The sequence below is a fragment of the Triplophysa rosa genome, linkage group LG21 (genome assembly GCF_024868665.1).
Source record: "Triplophysa rosa linkage group LG21, Trosa_1v2, whole genome shotgun sequence".
NCBI classification, from domain to species: domain Eukaryota; kingdom Metazoa; phylum Chordata; class Actinopteri; order Cypriniformes; family Nemacheilidae; genus Triplophysa; species Triplophysa rosa.
In genome coordinates, this window is record NC_079910.1 from 10381221 (window position 1) to 10404273 (window position 23053).

The 23053-nt window shown below is 38.6% G+C and overlaps 1 long non-coding RNA gene across 1 annotated transcript; it reads right to left on the bottom strand.

The window, feature by feature from the left end:
* Nucleotides 1-425: 425 nt before the first annotated feature.
* Nucleotides 426-12705, bottom strand: LOC130572091 (uncharacterized). The gene is made up of 4 exons (XR_008965164.1): nt 12554-12705; nt 8466-8663; nt 7915-7989; nt 426-1666 (listed from the first exon to the last, which is right to left on the bottom strand). It is a non-coding gene; the product is annotated as an uncharacterized LOC130572091 (long non-coding RNA).
* Nucleotides 12706-23053: the final 10348 nt, after the last annotated feature.

The following is a 23053-nucleotide window of genomic DNA, read 5'->3' on the forward strand; positions in this document are numbered from 1 at the left end:
GTGTGCCTGCAGGGATGAGGAGGTTGGTTTAACAAGGACAGTTTTCAGCTTCTTATCACAGATACATGGAAATGAAAACCCAGAGCCATTGACATAAAACATGGACATATCTAGACCTTAAGATAAACTAATTCAAATACAATTCAAAATACTGTTGAATTAAATTCTAATTCAGTAAATGACAATATGTTAGGTTACTCGTACTGTTATTTGGATTGACTGGCTATGTGTGTATATATATTTCTACTATAGAGTTTAATGTATATTACTTTTACAGTAAGATTAATTTATATGGCATGTAACCTTTTACATAGTTTTGCATTGCATAATAATCAGACCCTCAGGCCATGTTTTATAAACCAAGATTTAATCTAAAGGTAGAATTTATAAACAGATTTCATGAGTTCTGGAATCACTGTAGACTTACTGAAACACTTTTTTATTTAAAATGTTAATTGTGTTAAAGTCAACCATTTTACATTTTTACAACATTTTAATGAATTATCCACACATATAATGAATCCACACATATATTACAGAATAACTCAACTCACTTTTATTGTCACATCACCACGTGTGGTGAGTGAAAGTCTTGGGTGCGTACTCCATACAAAGTATAGAAGTATTGAATATATATAAAATAAAATAACTCTAAAAATATTATTTGACAATTTCTTGGACAAAAGACACAGCACATAAAAATACTATTACACGGTTCATATTAAATAAATAAATATTAAAAAGAATCTTCCTAAGTAAATATTCCACAAACACATTTTCAAACCAGAAGGAAAAGTACTTTGCTGCATTGTCAGCTGCTATTTTTGCCATTACGATGATAATATATGTTTTGGTCCATTAGCAGATTTAATGATGAACTCATCACAGCACAAGCTGACTACGTCATCAGACAGTAGTCTAAATATAGGCCAAAGATGAACAGGACACAACACGCACATAGAAATACTGAAACTGCGAAATCTGGTCAGCTGATATAATAACATATGACTAAATCACCCATGAACAACACGTTTTTCTCACGAGGAAGTAAACAAGTACTACATTTGGTTAAAGTTAACCTTAAACTGTGTTAACAAAACATACTGTAACCATCAATCTTTTGCTTTAAAAATGTACTGTGTGAGATCAGTCAGCTGTTAATTTTTTAAGAAGCATTGACAAAACCAAAACTGGCTCTCACAATAACAGCAGATGGAATGAATGAAGACAGAAGAGCGGTTTCTGTCTGTATCTCCTCAGCCTGAGCTGGTGGGTGGGCGGCTGAGTGCGTGAGCGGGGTCGGATGGATGGGCCTCCCAAGGTGACGAGTTTCTGCGGCAGTATACTTGCTGATTGCTTCGTTCTCACTCCACACAACAACCAGCTAAGACACTGCCAAAGAACCACTCACAACAGTGCCCCTATCTCTCACGGTCTCTCCTTACGTCATTACAGCATCTTTCAGCCTCAATCCAAATGATCTGTAGGTGCTCTTCAGATATGACTCTCCCATCTCCTGCAGCGCAGCTCGAGGCACATTAACACTCCGTCTGTGGAATGTCCACAGTCCTTTTATAACAGTTGGGGAGGGTTGCAGATTTCCCTTTAATGATAAATCTTAGTTCTGCTTTCTGTTTCCAAGAGATGACGGTGGTAGGTGAAAGTCCTGAAAACAGAGAAAACATCCCATACTTCCAGTTTATTACAGTACACCTGAGCACGGAGTTCACAAACATACTGTGTGAGGTAACTGAAGCGTTCAACAGACAAATTACATTTTTGGAACAAGTGTAATAAAACACACGTGCCCGTGTGGAATGTGAGAATTGGAACGATGATCATTTACACGTCGCCTCTTGTGTGTCTGTGTAAGAAATATTGTAGTTTTTTTTATTATGGTTTCAGCTACCAGTATGAGTGTAGTGGCATTCTCATATTTTCTGCCGAGCCTGCCGATTCCGTCAAGGCTTGAAAGGAATGACTCCTTTGTGTATGACTCAGGGTAGAAAGTACCAAATATCACATGTTCAGTCTCTGAGTTGAAATGCATTATTTTCAGCATCATAGATGTCTGGATCATACAGACAGACACCAAAGATTAAAGGGATAGTTCACCCCAAAATTCTGTCATTATTTACTCACCCTCCGAACGACGGCGGTACCCATTCACTTCTATTGTATAGACACGAAACCAATGGAAGTCAATGGGTATCATCGCTGTTCGGTTACCAACATTCTTCAAAATATCTTCTTTTGGGTTTTGCAGAAGAAAGAAAGTCATACAGGTTTGAAATGACAAGAGAATCACGAGACACCTTTCAAGATCTGAACTCTCTTCAGCTTTACTTAAAAAAACATATTAAACAAGCCTAGGGTGTTGCTGTTCTGAACTGGGTCTTTCAGCCTGTCCACAGAGTTTTTTTGCGGTGTTCAACTGGTCTGGCTGTTGGTACCTGGTTTGGAGACCACCTCAGCCTCTTTTTCATCTTGCTAAAGCTACCATATAAACAGCTTCTGAACCTCACATCCAAAAGTGAAAGACACAACCTGTAAAACCAAAGATCCATTTAGAAAAAGTCTGACCGCCACACCTCAAAGGAGGGGAAAGCACACCTTTTTTATTACTTAATATGAACTATGCTCACCCCCCTGCACCGCAAATAGAGCCGTGACTCACTTATTCTCATATACCCGCTGAATCCAGGTTCAAAGGGTTCAGCCTATATTTGCCCGTAAGAAACTATAGAACGAATGTGTGTGAAAGAGCAACACATGAGTGTGTCATATGTTGGTGAGATAAGAGGGTGAGAGTTGGCCCAGGCCGTGGTTTGTTGTTCACCTACGGAAGATCTGCGAAGGCCCTGTCTGTTGGTATTCCCCACAGTGAAGCTATTCTGGGCAGGCGGCCTCTCTCCTAAGGGCTAAGCCACAGAAGAAGGGTCTCCGCTGTGATAGGACGAATGCTGTTCTGCTCATACAGAACAGAGTGGGAGAGAGTCAGCATATGCGTGGGCGAGCGGAAGCGAAGAACAGCGAGGAAGAGAAAGCGGAGGCACAATTAAAGACAACGAATATGTGAAGGGGAGAAAGAGTTTAATGAAAGAATGGTTGTGTGGCTGACTGCTGGCGACATTAAAATGATATCAGCGCATCTTTGAATGAAGTAGGTTAGCTTTATTCTACACCAGGTTTAGTCATTCATGTCTTTAGATGCACACTAAAGCAATAAGGAGCATTATGACCCGGCCACGGCAAGCGAATGTCCTTCGTGTTATGTACTGCTTGTCAACCGCATGTACCTCTATATGTTAACCCTTGAAATATACATTTGCCTAAAACGGGTTAACATCAAGAGATGGTGTTTTATCTTCGTTTCTGTTCTGCAGTTGGAATGAGAAGCACCGGCGAAGCCTTTTTACAGCAACTGCTGATATAATATTCCGTTGCGTCCACAGTGTTATCTGAGTCTAAGCAAACACACCTGTAATTATGAGACTATTTCAGTAACAGCCCTGCGCTGACTGCTGTCTCACATGCATGCTGATGTCACTGCGGGATGGGGGGAGAGGCAGAAAGTTAATTTAGAAAAAGTTAAAAGTAATATATAAGAGGATTCTTTTTTTTGTTGACACAGAAAAGCAAACAGTAAATCAAAAGTTTTCCACCTGCCTGGTGGGTTTAAAAAAAAGCTGTTAAATATTTTACCGAAGACTTGTGCTACTTAAAGAGATAGTTCACCCAAACTGAAAATATTACTTTATTCATTGTTATTATATTCATTTTTCATTATTTACGTTTTGAAATCCTAAACATCCATAGTTTTCTTATTCTCTGTACTGAAACATATCTTCCTAAAACCTTGAAAATACATCATATGTTTTACTATTATGCAAAGGCTTCCTCTTATATTTAAATTATATTTAAATTCTATATATATTTTTTTAAGATTTGTTTTTGGCGGTTTTTTTTTGCCTTTAATTGTACAGCTATTGTTTTAGAGAGGACAGCGAGCAAAGTGGGAGAGAGAAGGGGGTGGGTTCGGGAAAGGACCACGAGATGGGAATCGAACCCGGGTCACCCAATGCACAACCGCGCCACATGTCGGAGCACTGCCCACTAGGCTATCGGCTAATCATTTCTGTTTTTAAAGGGATGACAACCTGTCAGTCCTGCTTGGCTGGCTCATAGTTACTTGACGTGTATATTGCACCGAAAGCATTTTGTGCAATACAACACATGACAGGACGCACGCCAAATGACATCATCATTGTCATTTTAGTCAAGGACGGATTATGACTTCAAAGGGCCACGGGGCCAGTTACCTCCAAGGGCCCCTCCCACAATTTTCCGTTCTTTCCCTTAGCTGCGCATTCACAGTTATAGAAATTGAAAGTTAAGACGATAAAGAATATTAAAACCGTTCTCGCTCTGCGACAAATGCCTGGGTTACGCTAAAAATAATCTGTACAGCGTTTATAGAAGTCTAATATTAGCTACACAGATTACAGCTCCACAAATTATGGCGAACTGTCAAATATACACGTATGTAATGCATCACATAAATAAAAAAATATTTCTCACCATAAAATCTCTGTGACACATGTCTGTAAACATCAAATCATCAAGCAAAAGATTCAGAAAATGCTATTTGAATGTGCTGTAATTTAATCAATAAGTTAATTTTTAATAAGTCACATTTAATTTAATAAGTTAAAGTAACAAAAACATATGTTGCCATGATTTGTTGATCATTTCATTTTTTTACGGGGTATCCACAGAGGCCTTGCATAGGCTATGGGACCCATATATTAAACAAAGATAAACATTTGTTTTCATTGTTGTTGGGTGCTCTGTACCAAACTGGATGGTGCAACCTTGAAGCCCAGGGCCCCCTCGGGCTCATGGTAGTCAAGGGCCCCTGGGCACTCGCCCCATTGGCCCTGTCAGTAATCCATCCCTGATTTTAATATGCTGCGTGTTATCAGATTAAAGTCTTTGAATCCTGTCAGCCAAAAATTGTCATTAGACCACATCTGATGCCTTCCTTTGAGGAAATAGGATAGGCTGCTTGGACAGACAAACGTAAACATGTACAACACACCCTAACCGCTGTCTACCAATCTTTAGAAGTAGCGGAACGCTACACATGTGCTGTTAAAATCAGTGTGGAGGTAATGCCTGGCTTAAACCATCATATCACATGCAGTGCTCTGTAAAAGCATTCAGACCCCCACTTATCCACGCTCACACACATAAACTCACGCCTCGTGATCCGGTTTCTGCTGCAGTTGCTAAATTGCAGTGTTGTGTCCCTGTGTCTGTATTGCTGAGGTCACATGATGGCAGGAATTCCTGGCTGCTTTGGGCCTGATGTCATCTCTAATACAGGCTTTCAGGAAGCATGGGGGAAAACACACAGCAACACACACACACCTGCCGGCCGGCAACGGCTTCTGCCTGTACACCTCTGACACACTTTAGAATAAAAAGACACACGGGCACTACATTATCAGATGAATGAGTTTTTCTATACACTTAGTGGTCACAAAGTGTGTCTTCTTCGTACAGCAATTGTTGTTTAAATAAAATGTTTAAATTTATAGGGGCGGTTTCCTGGACAGAGATTAGCCTAAACCAGGACTATAGGCTTTAGTTAAATTAGGATATTTAAAGTGTTTTTCAAAACATACTTGACAAACCTCTTGAGACAAAACAATCGCACTGATATATTTTAAGATACGCAAGTGAAAGTTGTTTTCGATCAAGACACCTCCAACATTTAAATTAGTCTGGGCTAGGCTTAAGTCCTGTCCAGGAAACCGCCCCTTAGAGTCTCATAACTGAATTTGGAATTGTTTGCATTAAATGTAATGGCTATCACATTGTCAAATCATACACGACATAACTACAGTTACTGTCTGGAACTCTGAAACAGATCAGGAAGGACGGTTTACAGAATTAATAGTAAAATAAGTTTAATCAGACAATCACCTTACTGCTTACATTGAGTCTTTACCTGTCCTCAGGACCTCTGGATAAGTTTCTGTAAAATAAATACTTTGTTTTGAGTGCTGCGCTCTCTTTCTCACACGGGTCTGTCACTCTGTCTATAGTACAGCAGTCATTTCATTCCTCAGACTTAATCATCTTAAAGGGAAAGCACTGCTGAATGTCACCGAACAAATCTTTTCATGATTGCTCCTTTGTTTGGCCACTTATACTATTACCCTACCAAAAAAAAAAAACCCACTGCCGCGAATTTCTTAGAAAAGTACCTAGAACTTCAATATTGGATGTAGCAGTGTTAACATCAAAGTTAAATTCCGTCACTGGAAACCTCAGAATGTGTATCTATGTAGGAAAATGAGTAAAAAAAATTCTATTAAAGGGAAATATAGGATATTCCCTTTACATAGTATATGGGTAGTTGACAAATAAATGTGAACATGTGTCCTATGGTGTAACAGCACATATTTAGAAGAAAAACGAACAATGAAGATACATCTCTTTTATGCTATTTTAAATTATAGGCAAAATATAAATATTAATAACATCAAATAATATAACATTTTGTCTTTACATTTTTTGCTATGTCACACCATACACAATGGTATATTTGTCAGCTATCCATATACGCTGTGTCATCGTTTTATGTCAAATACTTACAATACTTAGTATGACTGAATGAGTAGGCTATACTTTTAACCTGAAAATTTTATTTTAACATCAACTCATATTTAATATAACTAAATAACAAGACCTAGAGACGAATATCAAATTAGAATTTTATTTAAATATTTTACATTTCAGCAGAACATTTTTTCAAATGTCAGTTTTGCCATTTCTCAGGCTAAAGACAGATGAGGAAAAGTGTCAGTGTATAACTAATTAAAACTAATGGTACTAAAGCTACTAACTGCATTTTCTCAGCTGAGCGACAGTAATGCATTTTTTTCTAACTAGTGCAGCTTTTCCAGTAACAAACTACGTATTTATCACATTTTATTTGTCAGTTTTATACCCGAGGAAACTGAGGCAACAACCAAAGGCTCTGCTAAATGCTCTCATATGTTGGAAAGTCCCATTCGAGTGAATTGATACGTTTGGATGGTGCATGTAAAGTCCCTGCACGGCAATTGAAGTCGTCTTTTTTATAAGGATATATTTAGTTATATGTTGCTGACATTATCGTCTACTTTTATATTTGTACATTTGGATGTATTGTAGTTTTTTAGCTCTATGTGTTCCACTTTAATGCTGTTACACTGACCCCATATAAATACAGATGAGGTTATAAGTTTATATAGATATGTAATTACAGTATAGATTTTTTTTCAAATAAATTACTGCCCATTATTTATAAATGATAAAGATATTGCCCTTGTAAGAACAGTAGTTTCAATGTAATTATAGCTACTGTTTTGTTAGTTACTTGTAGTGTAATTATCTACTTTTTGCGGCCTTAATGTTAACTAGTTAAACTAATCAGCTTATAGGTTGGAAAGCTGTTGTAATTTCAGCAGTTTTCCCAACACTGAGGGGAGAAGATGAAGAGATGTTGTACGAAAAGATCATCTCGAAGTATTGACAGGTAGAAAACCAAAAAAGCCCGAACCTAAAGTCTTTGCAAACCTATATGGGGAGACAAAGTGCAAACATTGCATTCCTAAACAATATCGGTTTACTCAAGAGACTGTTGATCAATGCAAGCTCTATTTGTAGAGCTGGAAAGCATTAATAATTCAAACAGCCCACCTTTCAGCCATAGAAATACATTGCTTTCAGCACACAGATGCTGGCAAAAGGAGCGGTGCTTATGTGAGTTAACCACTAGTTCACGGAAGTAACCACTTTGGTAGCCACCAAATAAACGTACAGACAAACCCATAAAACAAATCTGACAAACCGTCTCACCTTATGTCTCAGGGGTCACACCATCAGAGAGCTGGCCGAGGACGGGGATCGTCCAGACATCGAAAGTGGAGGAAACTGTTTAATCAGAAACACAAACCACATGCCTTTAGTCAACAGTGTCCATATATGTGCTTGAACAACACAAAAGACTGAGTCACAAAGGCCTGTGATCCCTCCATTGCTTCAGATCGATCTTCTCTATTTTTAAGGTCAGCAGTATTTGTTCACGAATGGAGGCCAGAGCACCGAAGGTGATGAGTGCAGAGTCATTGAAGAATACATCGATAAAATATGTGCATAACCACCATAGGAGCTTACATTTAGATGCAGAACAGGCACAACTCTTTTTTAAGAAATGAATTTATGTCAAAGTTTGTTAAGACAGAGACACTAATGCAGATAATGACTTTAAGTGCAGTTCATAAATCAAAATAAATCTATCGTACTCCATTAACAGTGCAATTTAAAGTTTACTGTCATTGTGAAATACAATAAGACATAAAAGCACTTCTATTCTTACACCAGCTACACCTGGGGAGTGACACACTTACCTTTTCAATGTGTTTCAGTAATTGTCAGATATTCTCCAGCCGGTATCGTCAGTTCGGTACTGTCCTCTTTCACAGGTCAGACGGACGAGAAAACACGCACAGCTGATGCTGACCACAAGCCCCGACTTCCTACTGACAAGCCAGTACAAGTCAAGGCATGTTCTTGCTCTGCACAGCGCCCTCTGGTCTGCTTCAGCACTGAGAATTTTAAAGAGGAGGAGCATAAAGAACAGAAGAGAAAAAAGCTTGAGAGGACACATTACATCTCACCTTCTCCTGACTGTTCTGAGCATGTTTAGACAGTCACTTGTCCAATAGAAAACTACAGTGACAGACGCGTGTGAAGTTACCCCCAAAATAAAAATTCTGTCATCATTTACTCATCCTCAGGTCAGTTTGACTTTCTTTCTTAGGTCGAACACAAAAGAAGATACTTTGAAGAATGTTGTTAACCGGCACCCATACACTTGCATTGGTTTTGTGTCCATACAATAGGTAAATGATGACAGAATTTTCCTTTTTGGATGAACTATCACTTTAAGTACAAACGTACAAAAATGCCAAAGTAGTATCATGGTATTATTCAAAGTGTTAAAACTATGATAATGTACAAATATTTGTCATGTATTTATGATTAATGTAAGATTCATTTATAATTGAGTTTCAGTTATTAATTATTACAAAATATAGGCCTACAACTCAATGACAGAATTTACATGTACATTCTTTTTTTTTATTGAGATCTTTAAAAATTAATTATAGATTTTTTAATTTAATTTCAATCTTCCAAAATGTCTATATTCAGTGTTTAATTTAAAATTTTAGATTTTTAATTTTTGGTTTAGCCGTAGTATTTTAAATGACCATAGTTTTGCTACAGTCTAGGCCGGGATTGCCAGCATAACATTTCTTTTGTATATGTATACTGTAAAACTGTGTAAGTGTCAAATAAAATCTTAAATGAATCTATATTATCTAAACTATCTATATAAAAGATAATTCATGTAATTAATGTAAGGTCACAGCATAATTGTTCATAATTTTTAGTAAGCATCATCGGTGAGTATTTAAATTTTCCAACTAAAGATACAAGTGAACAATGAGTATGTAAAGTTTTAAGTAAAGAAATACAGCAGTGCTACTTTAGTCAATGTCAAACTTCATCTCGACTGGAGGGAGTTCATTGCAGGACCTTATACTGCTCCCCCTGGTGGAGAAGTTCTTACTGCACCAAAGTTTCACAATTCTGGCTAATGTTCCAAAATGACAATCTTTCTATTGCAAAAACAAGCCAACTCTGCAACGTTTGAGTTGATTTACATGAAATGATCTATAAAGCGTTGATTATCAAATAGTAATTGTACACTTACCTGAATCCTCAGTTGAATTTTAAACACACATTCACACTTTGATTTGTGCAGTAAAGCAACCCAATCCCTTAAATAACAATATAAAGCTCCATGAGCACAAGGATCCAGATAAAGTTCCTCAGCAGCCCGAGTTGCAGTGTATCATCACAGCTCAGCACTACAGTAAATGTAACACTGTGGCCCCTCTCTCTCTTTGTCTCTCTCTCTTTCTCTGCAGTCTGGACCACTGTATGTTACAATACTTGTACTGCACTTCACTGGATTGCAGCAGTCCAAGACTGATGACCTTACCAAAAAAAAGAGCAGAGTCACAAACGCCAGCGTTTCCATTTCCATCAGCACGCTGTGTCCTGTGACTCACCTTCATTCTTTCATTGAGAGCTCTCACTTTTCCCTCCTCTGATTCATTTACCCCACGCTGCGATGTCTGTTCTAACCCATTTCATTAGTATTTTTGAATGATTGACTATAGAGTGCCAGAGCATGTGAAGAGGGTGATGGCCGAGTGATGGCTTTTTGGAGACAAATGCTGCAGTGGCTGTTAAGAGGACACCAAACATCTAGCTCAGGGCTTTCACTGGCCTACTCTCTGCTGCATTGGTGTCTTGTTTTAATCGTGTCATCATAAAACCATTTACAACTATTCTATGTCGTTTCTTTGGTTGGTGAACCAAAAACATGACAAAAAATATTTGCAAGTGCAATTACTTTGTATGCAATGCTCACATAGTATAAGAGGTTAAAAGTCAATGGAGGACAAGCGTGCAATTCTTACTCCAGCAAGATCAAAGCTTGCTGCATTGATTACATCATCGGAACTAGAGCACTAGTACGGGACAATGCACCATTGGGCTGGGGGGAGGGATGGGGGATAGCAGTCTAATATATCTCTTCTCCTATTTTCTCTCTCCCTTTCTCTCAAGAGTTGTGTGGACAGAGGACACATCCACACTTTGCTCTGCCAAACTCAGTTACACGGCCAGTCGAGGGTAACAGACTCTCATAATGTTCACTCTCTCTCTTTCTCTCTCTCTCTCACGTGACTCTCGCACTGCCTGCGTTTCTTGCGGCTGCAGCTGCTGCCATGTTTCAGCAGTACTGCAGGAACTCTGCTGCAGGACACTGCAGGGGACCGTTTCTGCCCCTCTGTCGTTTTCCCTCACTAACTACTCGCGATGGCAAAAAAGTGCTGCATGTGTAGCTTTTTCGTTGTTTTGGAAGACGTTCACATTGCAGCTGATCTCTTGAGAGAACGATGCAAAGAAATGAGGAGTGGGGGAGGTGGGAGAGCAGGAGGAAAAGGGAGAAGATATGGGAGGATGGGTGTTAAGAACATCAGGTGAGTGCGGCAATATGCTTTTTGGCTGAGCAGCAGAGACCCCCCCTCCTCCCCCCGGCTTCGGTGAGAGCGGAGAGAAACTGCAGTTTCTGCTAATGATGTCAGGCAGTGGATCTGACAGTGATATATATCGCTGCTCATGTTCCTGCTGTATACAGATCTAATCCTGCTCTATACGCAACCGACGCCATTCCTCATCGCTCACCTGGGGTGTCCGGGATGAGTCGTGCGTGTTGCCTGAGTTGAACTCATCATTACCGGGTTCACGGTGCCGGTAATGACGACTGTAGCGTGTGGAGTAGTGGCATGTGCCAAACGGTTGTTGGGATGACGTCCAACTACAACCTTTCCTACTGAGAGGAAACCCCCTTTCTGTTAAAAAGTGCTACACAAAAGATCATGGCGTATTTCTTTAAAAAGCTAAAGCCCAGAGTTGAATAGAGAGAGAGCGAGCTGAAGCAGAGAAAGACCTGCAGTGAAAGAGTTATGAGTCTATGGATTACCCTCGCTGCTTTATTTTAGTCTCTCTCTACCGCACTCTCTCTCTTTCCTGTATGGGACAGTTAGCAAAAGTGTTGCAACGTCCCACAGAGAGTGTGAAACAATCTCTGCACTGACTTCCTTAATCACTGTAGAGTGAAAATTGTAGCACCTCACACAAGCAAACACACCAGCGTACTTTCACTACCACACGGGTTCTTGAGACCCTCATGCACCTGTCTGTCAAACTTCCTGTCAAAATCGTCTGTCCGAGAGTGGCGGTGACAGTCTTAGCTGACGCACTCACGCAGCGCCCGGTCCTCCCCGGGCCATCCTAAAATGTGACTTCCACTTTCCCATCTGCTGCAAGAGCTTTAACTCTTTCTCATCCGTGCATGCGGGACTGCAGCCCTGACACTTTTGAGGCACAGACAACACAACGCATGAAAGCGCAGCAAAGTAGTCTGTGAGTGACACCTGCCGAATCCGTCTGGCCTACATCTTTTATTTATGCCTGTATAGGCGTCTGTACTTGGAGAGCTACTAATTCGGGCTCGTGCGTCTTTTGCTTCCTCTGCTAAGTGCTCTCGCTGGATGGAATCCCACATGCATCTGCTGTGCAGAAACCCTGCGTGTTACAGTACTAAGTTACACACGGGAGGACCAGCCGGCATCGGCCCCCTGCAGAAGACTACAGAAGAACATGCATCGTGTAGGTCAAGGAAGCCAAGCTCCTTTAAGACTAAACCCTGTGTTGATAGCAGGTGAGCAAACAATTCTTCCACCCACATATAAAACAACACAAACACCCCGACGGTCTAAACCCCCGCACGAATGGGCGAAAAGTTCCACATCCATGCTCTAGCCCTGTAGAGAAAGACAAACTTCCACATACTCACTCAGCTTCCTCTTCTCGGGATGCACAACCCGCTGTGTCTTCTCCTCCCGTGGCGTAAAGTTGACTGCAGCATTGCTGCCGAATGGAATGACATTGTTCGCTCTCTCACCGCGTCTCATTCTACTGCTCGCTCGCCCTCTCTCTCTCTCTCTCTCTCCCCCTCCTCCTCTCTGCGCGCTCACTGGCAGCACAAACTGCACCGCTCAGCAGTGTTCTCCACTGCCGCAGCAGCTCCTGCATGAGCCCTGCGTATCCGAGTGTGCCGTGACTTTTAAAGGGGAACGCAACCTCCAGGGTCAGTGTACACCTCGTCGCCACCCCCACTGCCACGGTGACGACCCCCCCATCCTCCCCCGCAGCAGCTGGCCAAGACATTCCTCTAAGAAGGGGGGGTTCAAATCTATCTACCTCAATTCGGATTAAAGGGGTGACCCTTTTTGAAACTAAAGTGTGCTACTCGTTGTGCGGAGACCATCCATCTTCCCGGGTGACACTGGCTTATACCTAATGAGGCTACGTGTGTGTGAGCGTGGGTGATTTTGTGAGGTAGATATTAAAATGATCACAGCTGAATGAAGGGATGTTTTTTTATTGTTTAGAGGTTGTGCTTTATGTTGATAGTTATTTGAACTTTACTTTAGTGTTGAAGTATCAATATTAAGCTTCTAATGTTTTCTTGAGATTCCTAAAAAATGATAAAAATTGACATGAATTAGATTAGACAATTATTGAAATGAGATATGAAATAAATTTATAGATTATATGACAGCATAGCTCACATCAATTTCAATTTGGTGTAGAAGACTGGTGTTTGATCAAATTTGACTACAGTTTGAGCTCTTGAAACTGTATTACACATTTTTTTTGAAAAATTATGAGAATTTAGAATTTTGGTTAAAGTGATAGTTCACCCAAAAATGAAAATTCTGTCATGATTTACTCACCTTCTTGTCCTTTCAAACCTGTATGACTTTCTTTCCTCTGCAGACTACAAAAGAAGATATTTTGAAGAATGTTGGTAACCGAACGGCGAAACTCATTCACTTCTATTGTATGGAGAGAAAACCAATGTAAGTCAGAGTACCGCCGTAGTTTGGTTACCAACATCCTTCAAAATATCTTCTTTTGTGTTCTGCAGAAGTCAGACAGAATAAAAATTTTTGGGTGAACTATCCCTTTAAGCAAAAGTCAACTTTGCATCTTGGATGCTGTCTATGAGAAACAACTGAGATATCGAGGGATCTCTTTTGTAAATTTTCTCTGTAAATATTTCTAAGTGTAACATGAAACCCATAAGGCAGCTCCAGACAGCGAAGTAAGAAAATGTTCATTCCAACGGCCAGGGGAAAAAAGAAATAAAGAAATACAGACATCTGAAACCCTTGTTAACCAGGATCTTAAGAAACGAGATCTGGCGCTGTTTAAGGTGTATCATTGCTTCCATTGCAATCAGCAGGTCAACTGTCTGGGAGTGAGAGAGATACATTACCAGCGGTGTGCAACATTATATTGGACGGAGGAAGACCACAAAGCATTTTGACAATCAAGATGATTGAAACTTGCATCATGTTCCGTTCAGAAGGGTTCTCCACAGTGCGTTCTAAATCCTTACACATCACAAGATCCGACATTACCATAACTTGTAAGAGAGGTTGTATTGAGAGGTCCGGCCCTCTCCGTGCGTGTCCAATAAATCAATCTCAACTCTTTGCATCAGCAAAGCTGGACCTGCAACCCAGCCATGGATTTTTTTCTATGTGCTCCCTCTTCTTGTATAAAGCACAACGATATGAGCCCACAACCTTTTACTATGGTTATGACTAGCGCCTCCCATGCTGTAACAAAAGCCCACCAGGTTACATGTTTTCTCATGAGATTATGTAACATTGGGAAATGCACGATTTCAGACTGTAGTGGTCAGGGCCATGACCTCTGCATCATATACAAATGTAGACCGCATGCAGTGAGGGGTCTTTGTAGAAATGGCAGATGTCATCATAACCATATCGATTGGTGACCTGCGAGATAGCCCGGTGGAATAGAGAACGATCGTGCAAGAGCTCTGTGCTGATCTTGCACATCTGTGTGACTGCGAATGCACTTTTCATTCTGTTCTGCAAATCATCGAAGCCCTACAAACGCAACATCATACTAAGGGGAGTAGGGGATGGTATTAAAATGAAACATGTTTGATTATGGATGCTTTTTCGGCCTAAATTGTGTTTTTACATTCTTACAGCACCATTCAAATGATTTATGGTGTTTATTTTGTTCCAGCTCTTCAGTACAATAAAAAATAAAGAGGGGCATCATGGGCAAAAAGCTTGGATGATTACTCCTGGTGATGCCACAGTGGACAATATATTTTGAGATTATTGGCATAGGCTGACGATTGTGCATTATTGGTCAGTTAGCAAATGTGGTAACTTTGTGTCAGTTCTTAAGCGGGCCACGTCTAGGGCAATAGCTTTCAGAGTTGTAAAGGAGGGCCGCCAGATGCCGAAACGTGTCATAGATATATGTACCCATACATGAAACAATGTGTTTGATATTTAAAAACGTGGTCACGTGATGTGCCATTGTGCTTCTTGTCTGGTGAGCTACAGGCTTGTCAGTTGCAATTAAAAATATATAATTTATTGAATTTGAGGTAAATTAAATTAAAGACACCAAAATAAAAACATTTGGTAGTACACTAACAGACTATAACTATAATATAAATACTCTAGCTAGCATATAACAATTGATCTAGTTACACTGTAATTTTTTTATTCTATTTTAAAAATGTTTAAGAAAAAATATATTTGTATATGTACAGTATATGTACGTGTTATATTATATTTATATATATTTCATATATATATATATATATATATATNATATATATATATATATATGTAGGCCTATGTACAGGGTTCCCACACTTTCATCAACACCAAATTCAAGGACTTTCAATGACTTTTTCAAGCACATTTTGGTCAAATTTAAAACTGTGTTTTTGTGCCGTCGCCGGACCCTTTTGGGAAAAGGATACCATTTTTTATGATTTCTCTCTTCACAAAGGGCCATTTCAGAAGTCTGTTAGCAAAGGGTACATGCAGTCACAGACATAAATAGACACCGCATTGAAGGCTTTGGCCTGTTGCTGTTATGGGTTCAACAATGCTGCCATATTGGAGAGGACAAGACATAAACAAAAGGGAGCTTCTTTGAATAAAAAGCACAATAACGTTTACATTTCACATTGTTTTTTTTAATGATTTACAGTCTACGTGGAGTATAAAAATGTCTTGTCTCGAGTTACTTATAATATAGATAGTCAGACTTAGAAAATTGTTCATTGTTTTGAGGAATTTAGAAAATTCACACTAGTCAATTAGTGATTTGGCTTATTGTTCATAGTAACTGTGGAGACATTCCAATGTAAGTATGGGATACTGTACAGTACAGGTGCCCACTTATCATGATAGAATAAAGGACTGAAGCGGAGACAACCTAGTATCACACAGAAGGGGTTTCTTTTGCGATGACAACCGACTGGCTGTACATTATCCTGATTTTAACATGGCTACTTGCCTCAAGATCAAATTATATCATGTATTATGTATTGATTTTAAATATTTTATTAAACCATTTCCAGCAAATGCAAACCTACTGCAGGGAAAACATGTTTACTTTTGGGTTTTAGGCAAGAAAAAAGACAAACATTCAATTTGGTTTAATCATTTGTAAATACAATCTCATATATGTGATTATTATTGTACTTGTCAGAATGACAAGTACCTGGATGATTGTGCATTATTAGTTTTGATAATAAACAGATGAGAATGCCCTCAAGGAGCTTAATTCAAAGGGTTCTGCCCTTCAAAGGTAGTACAACATAGGTGAGTTCACTTCTGTTTGGAATTCGCTTCTCATTTGAATATTTTTATTTTCAATTTATTTATTTAGCATTCAATGTGACAAGTAATCAATGGTGACCTGAGGGCGCTATGTACGCTCAATGTCATCTGTCAATCTGCATAAATAGTGCTCTGGAAAGTTTCAAGACATTATATAAAATAAATTGTAAATAAAAATATATGATATTACTGTATGATGATTATTATTACTGTTATACTCAAAATTAGGTACAAAGCAGTTTCTAAAAGATACAGGTCTCTGACGCGTGCAGGAATACACCAGCATTCAAACATTTCGTTCCATCACTGCTGATATGGTGAACTTGATAAAAAATGACTGAGCGACTTCAGACACAGCAAGCTCAAATAGCCAAACCTCCGCCCAAACACACAGCAAAAGTTCATTACTGCAACAGATAACACTGCTGGGAGCATGTTTTTGTTTTCGCTAAACCAATGCTATCTAGCTAGCATTTCAGTGTTTCTTAACATCCTAAAAACGATTCAAACTCTTAAGGCACATTTACTGACAAGAATAATGATAACTAATGAAATTATTATTGAAATGAACGCAGTTGTAAAGAAACTTATTTAGCAGTGGTTTAATACAACATATGTTTGACTGTATACGATGATCTTAACCGTTTTGCTTGATGCATAACCTGCTGGTGTACTCCACATCTTAACTTTGATAAACCATATTTTTATTATAGCTTGAATTTGCACTTCTCTGGCATTGAGCGAGTTAAATAACTCCACGCCTCTGACTGTTTTATGCAGGACTGCACATGATCACGATCCATCCGCTCAAAGCCTCTTTTTTAAGTTCTTCCCGCTTTCCCCCAGATCAGCAGCATTGTTTTGTTCTGGCTTCGGCAACACTAACCAATATTTTTAACAGCGCGATGCAACTAACAAAATCTAGTTTGTTTAATTTAAGCACTTTCAAGTACCTGTGTCTGTTTTCAAATACTTTCCAGTCCTTGAATTCACATGTCAGAAATTCAAATACTTTCAAGCACTTTCAAGAAGAGTGGGAACCCTGTTTGTATATACGAATGTATATGTGTGTGTATATATATACTGTAAAATTGAAAAAGTTAATACATTGAAACAATTAATTTAAATTTAAATATAATTTTAAATCAAATTGTTCATACATCTACATTATATTGGCCACTCGGCTCTTTAGAAATTGGTATCAGCATCAACCACTACAAACTCACATTGGTTGACCACTACATAGAAACATCTCAGCATTTTGTTCACTACTGGTTCCCTGTATCTATCCATTGAGAATTCTGTGCTGACTTTGACACAGATAAAAATTCCTTCACCAGCATCTCCTTCATGAGCAGTACATTTGGGTAATGGCATCCCATTGATAAAAAAAACATGAGTGAAGGGCCCTTTTACATGGCTGATCACATTACCCCACACCTCACCTGACGCTCTGAGTCAGCTGTCAGAGTGTCCCCTTCCGCCCCTGCACGTCTCAGGGATGATACCCACGAGAGCATCTCATCACCACGGTTTCAGTCAGGTATGCACTGACCGCAGTAAAACCATGGGATTGGAATGAGTTTACAATATGTAAAGCTGGTACAGCATGATGCTAGCAACGCCAGGGTCAAGAGTTTCGATTTCCAAGGAAAATGTGGATTATGATGATTACATTCCAAATGCACTGTATTACTTCCATTCTATACGTCCTTAGTACTATTTTCATTTCTATATTTCGCTGCAGCATGACATCATATCCTGTTTCCAATATTCATTGCAGAGTGTTTTTACATGTTCAAAGAGTAGCGTGAGCCCGCATTCAGGCTCCTCTGTGTTTCACAAAATTGGTGTAATTAGTTTTATATTAAACCCATTCTTGGCAGTACATTGCTTCTGTGTGGTCAGGGGGTCTGTATTACTCCAACAAATGCACATTTGGTTCGGATTACTTTACTATTAGATCACAGAGGTTAATATTCATCTCCCACAAACTCTCAGGTGTTCTTCAGCCAGATTGAAAGTTAAACCGAAAACCCCATCTGTTTACTACAGTGGCTCCACTTTACTGTGACAGAACCAGCTGTCCTCCAGCAGAGCTTCAAGCAAAATCTTCCCTCCACCTCTCCCTATCTTATTCAACCTATATATTTACCTCTCACAACCAGCTGAATGGATTAACTAATCGTCATGGTTAGTAAATGCACCTCGTCCATGAATTTATTAAGCCTGTGCCTCTCCACCGACCTCGTTTTTAAAACAGGGCAGATATCTCCATAGGCTTCAAACTGCAGCAGATCTTACATAGGCTATAACTGCTAAGCACCTTGACACATTGACTGAGGAAACAGCTTAGAAAAGCATGTATGGGAAATAGGTTATTTTATTTCAAATCTTTGTTAAAGAAAAAGGATGACTGCAACAATCTACTAAAAACAAAACAGGTTTATTATGTACTCCTGCAAACAAGCCCACACTGTAAAATATATTATTTTACAGTATATTTGTTTTCCAATGAAAACCGCATGAAATATTTAGACTCGTTTACAGATAATGTATCATCCATGCAAGACATTTTCACTTGTTTTTTAATGCTTAAAAACGCTAAATCAATCTGTCAGTACAGACAAAAAATATACTTAAATTCCAGAGACTCTTTCTAAAAACAAAGCTTGAAGGAATATCTTAATTAAAAAACAAAAAATTCTGGCATCATACCCGGCCTCAAGTTGTTCCAAACCTGTATGACTTTCTGTACAAAATGATTTTGCTGCTTACTTTTCATACAATAAAAGTCATATGGATTTGAAACGATATGAGGGTGAGTAAACACCAACCATTGTTGTTTTTTTCAATTCAATTCAATTTTTATATATATATACTGTAATTATTAAGTTATATCAATTTTCGTTGTCAAAATAGACAATATATGCTATTAAAACACATGGTATTATTGTAAGTTTTTCTCGATGCAATGTTGTGCAATGCAATGATGAAATTTAACTGAAATAAATACTGTGTGGGATTGTCAGAAACTGTCAATTGTTTAATTCAGTGGTACTCAAACTGGGGGCTGTGGCCACCTGGGGGGCCCCAAGATGGATCGAGGGGGCCACAGATTTTGTGGCATTACATTATATGAAATATATACATTTATCAAACATTCTATGGAATCAAACATCTGAAAAATCAACCACCAACCAAATGTTCCAACATTGTAGAACAGAATTTGTTTTTGGTTTAATTAAAATTCTAAGTTTAAGATTACAAGTTTTTATATAGAGTGCCGCAAAGCAAGGCATGCTCTACACAAAAGAAAAAGTTTAAGAACCACCGATTGAATTGTATTAGTGATTTTTAGTATATTATTCGCAAAATTATAATGTGTGTGTTATTTGTTACATTTACATTTAGTAAAAAAACTAAAACCTCCTTTGACCTTTATACATATACATTTAGTAAATGTAGTTTAAAATGAGGTTTTGATAACTATAACTATTGATATCATTATTTGTCATTTGTTTTGCTTCTCTAGTAAATTGATTTTGTTTGTAGCATATTAACATATTTGAACTAAAACAAGAGCCTGAAACTATGACTTTCTGCAGGGTATAAGACCAGTTTGTGATCGCTTGAGAGTCTGCGGCAAAGATGTCAGAAACACGTGGCCTTTCTCAATGTCCAAAGAGACGCTGATTTTGAGAAAACATAATGACAACATGTTAATTTGCCATGTTCGAAGAGGTGGACGGCTGGAGAGGATTGTTATGGTGTCAGAGTCATGTGTGCAGTGAAGAATGGCAGCCTGCAGTCCTCGGCATGATTAACGGCTTTATGATGGATTGGCCTCCCCCGCAATGGGTGGACTTAAGTATATGACTGCTTCATGCCACAAAATTAAGTCTGACCCTTTGAGCCATCAAAGCTTCAATCATATACATGCCTAATGTTAGCCAATCAGGATCTCGGAATGTTTGGAGCAAAGTCCAAATAGCTGACCAGGGGTTGAGCTGGGGGAGTTTTAATTTCGACAGCAAAATATTTGGCATTCCACCCGTTTAATGTGTTTTGGAGTGTTAAAGTGAGTCAGTCATTTAAGACCTCTCATTAGATCTGCTAGGCAGTACACTGATTTTTAAAGTTGATGTTACATGCTCAAATTAGTCTGACACATGAGCTGTATAAAGCACAGGGTAAACTAAGTGAAGATAAACACGTTACTATTTTTCATGTAGTCACCGCGAGTGGAGAGTCATTACTCAATTCACTCGCATTTCTCACTGCGGCTTTTCTCAGTTATAATTGCGTTTCAGCACTTTCCGCACAGTCCGTGTTTAATGTATACAGATGGAGATGGAGTATAACGCATGTCTACAAAGCAGCTTATTTGATGCATAGTTGCAATACATATGCATGCATGTCAATTCAACAATATGCACGCATGTCAATCATAATTACGTATTTGCTGACCAAAGGAAAACAGCATCACACACTAGCCTGTGAAGCTACTCACATGATCAGTCACACAACATTCTCACTCCCTCTACAGGACAGTGGGGGGAGTTGCAGGAAGACCTCAGCTAGATCAAATTCTACAGCGGTCAATGAATGAAAACATGAAGCGAAGAAAAAGTGCTGACGCTGCTGTTAGCGACGGTGTAGAAATTATGTAAAACTGTACAATCAAAAAACACATTAGAATAAAAATACATGTAGTGTACATTTTAAATTAGATTTTAAATGAGAATTTTCTTTCTTTCTTTCTTTCTTTCTTTCTTTCTTTCTTTCTTTCTTTCTTTCTTTCTTTCTTTCTTTCTTTCTTTCTTTCTTTCTTTCTTATTGGTTTGACTTGGTTTGGCTCAATTTTATATAGGCCATTAAATGTCATTCCAGTCTTTAAATGTAAATGCATCAGTCTTAGGGAGAACAATCTTTTACTGAGCAACATTATTCTTTTTGAAGTTAAATTCATCCTGACTGATCATTAATTTCTCGCGTGAGATGGTAAAAGCATTTGGGCTCCTTTGACCTTTATTAAAGCAGCCAGTCCTCCTGGGGTCGTGGCTGATGCAGCTTTGTGCAGATGAACTCTGTCTCAATCACAAAGCAGGTCATATGCATAACAAAGCATTATAATACCACTTACAGTAAAAGACGTTATGGTACCTTTGTACTTACTAGCCTACAATAATATTGAGTACTTTATTAAATGAGAATGAATAAGATTTAAGAAGATTACATGGGCATACATTCGGGTTTAGTACTGCAAAGAAGCTTAGGACAGAACTGCTGCTTTGCGGAACATATCAAGGGAGAACACTTTGCAGTACAATACTTAAAGGGACAGTACGGTATTGCCCGAAATGACCTGCAAAGAATAGATTTGCATAAATGTGTCACAGTAAGTGGCTACAATTTAATTTCTAAGGAAAATGTGTCAGTCAAAATCCATAAGCCGTTTTAGGATTTTTCATAATATTCTGATACTGACAGATTTAACATTTAAGATTCAAATAAATGCACTCCTTTAGGTGCATTTAAAAAATACATTTTTAATTAAATTCATACCTTGTGGTTTTTCTATTGATTGTTTATTTTAGTATTGTTTATTATTATCGTTCTATTCGGTGGTATTTTACAATAATAAGGGAAGGGTTCAGGTTGCTACAAGGATTTACACCTCTATTTACATGATGATGCAAAACAAATTTGACTAATTTACAACTTATCCATATTCATAAAGACAGATCTGAATTAAAGGGATGAACACAACTCGAAGGTGAGTAAATGATGACAGAATTTTCATTTTTGGGTGAAGTGTCCCTTTAAAATGAATAAGAAATCAATGATCTGATCTCTCTTAGTAATCATGATCAGCAATATGTAAACTGCATTGTCGATGGACCTGTGGTGCACAAGGCGTTTTGCATGTCTGTTCAAGTGAGTGTACAACCGAGACAGCAGTTAAATGCAATCAAGGCACATAATGAGGTAATGAGAATTGCAAGAAGCTCATTAAATATCTACAGGGAACTTCAGATTTCAATAAAAGCAATTTATATATGATTAATATGACACCTCTGGGTCTAACATATTTGTTCTGTCCAATTTGGTCATAGCAATACAATTCAATGGTGAATGATGTAAAGGTATCTAATGAAAGAAAGTCAAAAAGAGTTTGGGGAAAACGATGAACTATACTCCAGATGGAAGTGACATGTGATAGCACATAAAAGCATAAGCCCCACCAGTACTTCAAAATGCAATACTCACTTCACATTTTGCTGTATTATTTTGTATGTTTAAAATAAATATGATAAAATACCAATAACAATTTGATACAAAAAGGATTTGTTGTCTGTTACTATACATTACAGAGATCTTTATAACAGGGCGTTGGGCTGTAGATTGCACCACACACTTGGCACCTGCTCCAGCTGCTGTATAGAGAAAACACCAAAGCTGAGCTGATCAGCACACTTGCACCTAGGACTGTATCCACAGAGCTGCTCTTATACTAATCCTTATTGGCAGTGGTACTAAAGACACGCTGTAAACGGGTCTTCAGTCTGCTGATATGGAGATCAGGAGATAAGACA